The sequence below is a fragment of the Limulus polyphemus genome, unplaced genomic scaffold (genome assembly GCF_000517525.1).
Source record: "Limulus polyphemus unplaced genomic scaffold, Limulus_polyphemus-2.1.2 Scaffold7454, whole genome shotgun sequence".
Lineage (NCBI taxonomy): Eukaryota > Metazoa > Arthropoda > Merostomata > Xiphosura > Limulidae > Limulus > Limulus polyphemus.
In genome coordinates, this window is record NW_013673064.1 from 3,630 (window position 1) to 9,187 (window position 5,558).

The window sequence follows — 5,558 nt, forward strand, 5'->3', positions numbered from 1 at the left end:
CAGATAACACACTCTCCTGTATTTTTCACTCAGAAACTCACAGCAAAAATACACGTGCTAAACAAAAAAAAGACATTTTTTCATCGTGTTAACACTAGACACGTTTTTTTTTGTTTTGTTTTTTTTTACTTTTCACAGTTGAGAAACATGATTTATGTACCTGTACTTGAAACCGAAAGATACGACTTTGTTATATGTTTGTCTTATTATTGTTTCTGTATTCATAATCTTAACAGCTAGCTAGATGATTAGATCAGATCAAGATACCTGCTGTATGGTGGTGTTAAATCCAACTTTATGTCCCTGTTGTTGAGAAGTAGGTGTGGGATATCGTGTCAGATAAATATAGATCCCGTCCCACCAAACGTAATCGCTCTTTCAGCCGTGGGGCGTTATAATGTCCCGGTCAATCCCACTAGTCGTTGGTAAAAGAGTAGTCCAAAAGTTGGCGGTGGATGGTGATGACTAGCTGCCTTCCCTCTAGTCTTACAGTACTAAATTATGGACGGCTAGCGCAGATAGCCCTCGTGTAGCTTTGCGCGAAATTCATAACAAACCAACAAATATAGCTAATATCAGGACTCACCCGATATATGCTAGATATCAATTAATTTGACATATGTTGTTGAACAGCCATAACTACTAATAGCAATAAATGTTGCCTAGGGGTAACATGTGGCAGTATAGAGGCAAGTTATTAGTATATATTCATCATTGATTAAGCCTTTTCTTGTATTTCAGGTATACTGGTTCGGCCCTCTGGCGGGAGCCGTTGTGGCAGGCCTAATCTACGAGTATATCTTCGATACTAAGAAGACTGCCAAAACGTTGAAAAAAGCGCTAAACGAAATAGACAGAGGTATGATCCATAACATTAAGTGTATATTTTTAAAATAGATATTGTTTGTTTCAGGTCTGCTCTTGAAACTGTAAACCAAAGGTTATCCAACTTACGAATACTTTCTGTATACCCAAAATTTTGATTGTACAATAACTCGTGTCTACATGACTTTTAGCTGTTTTTTTTTCTATTATACATAATACAACCAGAAAAGTATTAAAAAAACTACTTAGGATATTTTGACGATTGAAGCGGCCATTTTGAAAAGTACATTATTTTGGTTTCAGATGTGTACATTACACGAGATTATGGTGAGTTATAGATCTGTAATAAACCCATTATAACTTAGAATTAAGGTTCTCCATGTGTATGTTGGTCCTAGAGTCGAACCTCGACGAAGACGATTATGAAGATCCTGAAAGGTGCCAGATGACCAAAGCCAGAGGTCCACAGGCGTCCGAAGAGTTTCAGGCTCAGTGTTACGACCAAAACTTGAGGCCCAGCACCCCTTCTACTTACCCAGCTTCCACAGAATCCACCTACAGAGCGCACAGCGCCCCCACGTCCAGCTACGGAGAAATCAGTGGGCCACGGTTTGGAGGTGGCTTTAGGGGTGTGCCAACCCGTATGGAATATGACGCTGGGTCCGCGAAGTTTTGACCTTTTCATCCCAGAACTTTATAATAGCGGGGCGATATCAAAACCCAGAATCAAAATGATGAAAGTGTTACGTCCACCATGTTTAAACTGCAGGTTTACCAAACTCGCCACCTACACTACGATTTAACATTTACTTTTTAACTGGAATTAATCTTTCGATGTTTGTAGTCAGAATAATCTTGGTGCCAAAAACCGGTTTAACGTCGGTTTTCTGTCTCTACTGGCCAAGACTGTAACAATTCAAACCAACTGAGCGAACAGCAACGACAGAGCAAGTTTCTGGGGGGCGAAAAAATAGGTACGAGACTTTTTAAAAGTTCTAAAAATGTTATTTATGACATTAACTAAGTTTGGGCGTTTTGAGAATACAAACATGGCTTCGGTAAGTCGTTTTTTTTTCTCTCTCTCTCTCTTAAAAGTTTTAGCGTTGTTTGACTGAAATGTTTAAACAAATTTCACAATTTTTTTAAATGGATCCAAATTGTTGACAATCATGAGTAAGATATGTGAGTTTTTTGTTGTTTTTTTTATTTGATTGCTGCGTTCCATGTTTTTCATACAACATTGCTAACCTGGTTAAGCCTAAGTTTTTCATATAATATTGCTAACCTGGTTAAGCCTAAATGCGAAAGTAAACTGTTAGGGTCATACGGTAATATAAAAACAATGGATATGACGGACATAATTTGGTTGAAATACTATTATATAATTTAAAAAACATGAGGGACTGACTAAAGAATGAACTGATTAAAATATACTAGGCCTGATACTAATGTCGTATAAGTAATGATAAATTATATATATATTTTAGGATTTTTCTCGAATTTTCTACTTCTTTGATGAAGTCTTTATCGTTTAGTTTCAAGATTTACGTCTGCAGTAGTCCTCAGGTGAGTTAGTGGTAAACTTAGGGACTTACAACCTTAAAATCCAGTGTTTGATTACCTGCAGTAGACAGATAGCCTATTGTGTAGCTTTAGACTGAAGCTTTGAAAATCATTTTAATTTATAGATACAAAACTTGTCTTTGTTATTTTTTCTTTACACTTGCTGCTAAAAATCTCAATATAATTTGTTGAGAAACTTTTTTTATAGGAGGCGCTATTGCTATTCTAATCACCGGAACTTGATAATGCTCAACAACGTCGTCGTCAACGCATTTCTTTTTAATACCTAATTGTGCAGGTACGTTACAAAACAAAACTACTAAGTTTAGGACACAAAGCAGGGCTGTGCACGCGTTTAAAGGTTATGTAACATTCTAACTCTTGGTACAAATCTCAAGTAATTTGTTGTATAAAGTTAGTGATTTCTTGACCTTTACATTCTTAAATTCTTTAGAGCATCAAACATCGCTTCCATTGTAAGTTAACAGTTCGTAAGTAAAATAAACCAATTATTAATTTCATAATTTGAATCATCACTATAGCCAGTCTCCAGGTGGGTCACCCATAAAAGATAAAACATACCACAAACACACTATAGCCATCTGTTGTCTTTTTTAAAAACTAAATTGACGAGTAATGACTTACTGAATTTAAATATATTTCCGCATGTTATACAAAGATAACATAAACTAGCAATAAAAGCATATACTGTTAAAATATGTTTTGGATTTTTATAGTAGTTGTTTATAGCTACCATCCAAATAATTGTAGTAAATATCTTTAAAACTAGTTACCCCGAAGACAGCCTGGAGGGGGGGCACATGTTTTAACCATTCATACCACTGTACAGTAGTGTGTTGTCTGTCAGTCAGTCAGATGACATTAAAATGACGCTTAATGTTGCAATTTGTACTGTCGTGACGCCAGTAAAACGTGTACATGCCATGAATCACGAGAAAAATTATGAACTTTATAGGCTACAACAGGGCATGACGTATAAACTTCAAAAGCAATTAATAAAAATATTTGTTACTTTTAATTTGGCAAATACAATGGTTTCTTTCAATTTTGACTTAATTCAGGAGTGAAAATGCTCATCAAATATTTTGGAAATATGTTACCACTTACGAACTATTAGCTATAGATTATTAAAGAGTGAATGATATTGTTCGAAGTGTATTTAGGTTTATGGTACTACAGGCTATTAGTTTTATCTTGTACTGACATCTTAATTGTTTTCCTAAATACTTCATATACGTATATTTAAGTCATTGAGTTACGTGAATTTTAATTCTTAATAAAAATTACAATTTACTAATTCTTTACGCGTATTTCGTAAAACCAGAGATAAAAGTGGTTAAAAGTTATTTTGGTTGTTAATTTTGAGTATTTTTAGATTTAATGCTACCCTAAATTGAACGAAACTCAATGACATGAAACAGAACAAGTTTAACTGTATAAAAGTTAGGGTTATGTGTCGAGTGCAATAAACTTTTAATTCCCACGTACTTTTTTTTTTTCTGGTTTCACAAATAAATCAACTTTTAAGTATTTAATATTTTTGACAATGATATTAGTAGAACAGAACCAGATATTGCCACTATTTTTTTAATCTGGATTAACAATGATTTGGTTTAGAATAAAAAGTAAAGAGAGAAACAAAGAATTTTGTCATTTACGTTCCACATGGATTAATATAAACTTTAAACAATTATTGCATCCTGTCGCCAAGAGATTTACCAAAGCGCCATCTGTGAAACAGCGGACAAACTAACGCATGCTGCCAATGGAAACGGTACTCACGCGAAAGAGCACAGCGGTTCAATGATATGACTTGGAGTACAAACATACGAAAGTAATGCAAAAAAAATTCATTTTGTTTTTCACTGTTTAAAAATTAGAAAGTACGAAACTAAACTTTGTCAATTTTATAAAGTTTAGTTTCGTACTTTCTGATTTTCATATTTACGGTAGTAGGATCAAAAAATAGTTTTCAATATCAATTCTTATTTTTTGATATGAAGTTTACTAATAAATTCGCAAAGTATGGGTGTACAAAGATTGGACGAAATACCCATGTAAACAGCAGCGCCACCAGGAAGAAAATAAAATCCTAGTTTATCCCATTAGTTTTTAACTAATAGAGCCAATTCCAGAGACTAAAAAGGATGCTCTTTCATCAAAGATTTTATTCAGAGAGTATACGATACTGAGATCATCAATACAACGACGATATTAGGTCTTGTCAACAGTAGTTACACATTATAAAATATAAGCAAACATCAGTCTAAAGTTCGCATAAAACCAGTTTGTTTTTTCATCAACAGGTTGGCGTAACTTTAGACAGAATTTATAAAATAAGTTACGTCTGAAAACGGCTAAAACAAACACTTTGGAGGCGAATCAACCATAACCTCACCAATACAAATATAACTATTCCTCATAACCTCATGGGGGTGTCTATATACATAACTTAATTTTTCTGGTCAGACAACAATATTTTAATATTCCTGTAACAAATTATACTTGTGTGTGTATATTTATACAAAAATATCAACTTTCAGTGGTAGCAGACTAACACGCACTACTTTCAACGCCTTAAATGCTAGGGATGGAATTTTCTTTCTTCAATCTTGGAATAAGATAAAGTAAATATTTTATTTATAGCGGGTCCTGTTATTAAACCTCACGATCAAGAATATTTTTACTTCACCTAGCGACGAAATAACGCCTCATGTCACATATACGCATGCGTAAACCAGGATGTATCAATGGCATAGTCATCGTATGTATGGTAGAGCTCTTAACAATAAACTTTAACGTGGTAATAAAACAACGGTGCTTATATTACAGGTATAAAATCTGAAAGCTCCACTTTTAAAGCTATTACATTATTAGAGCAAATTGGTCTAGAGAAGAATTTACATCTAAACGTGTGGGTTTCAACATTACGTCACAGACCACAGTATCAAGTTAACAATGACACAGAATTATCTGGTACTAGTTTCACTGTTTTCATTATTAATAAAATCTCTCAAGAGTACAGTCTTGATTAGTGGAAACACAATAGCTTATTCTATCCAGTCTGTTTCCACTTCTTCGAAAAATACATTAAAAGTTAAAATCATAAATAATATTCAACGTTAAACTGGTACACAATTAAAAACATT

At 33.9% G+C, this 5,558-nt stretch overlaps 1 long non-coding RNA gene across 1 annotated transcript; it reads left to right on the top strand.

Annotated features, from left to right (window-relative positions):
- Positions 1-743: 743 nt before the first annotated feature.
- LOC111089816 lies at positions 744-3,896 on the top strand. Its single transcript, XR_002613989.1, has 2 exons — positions 744-859; positions 1,224-3,896. It is a non-coding gene; the product is annotated as an uncharacterized LOC111089816 (long non-coding RNA).
- Positions 3,897-5,558: the final 1,662 nt, after the last annotated feature.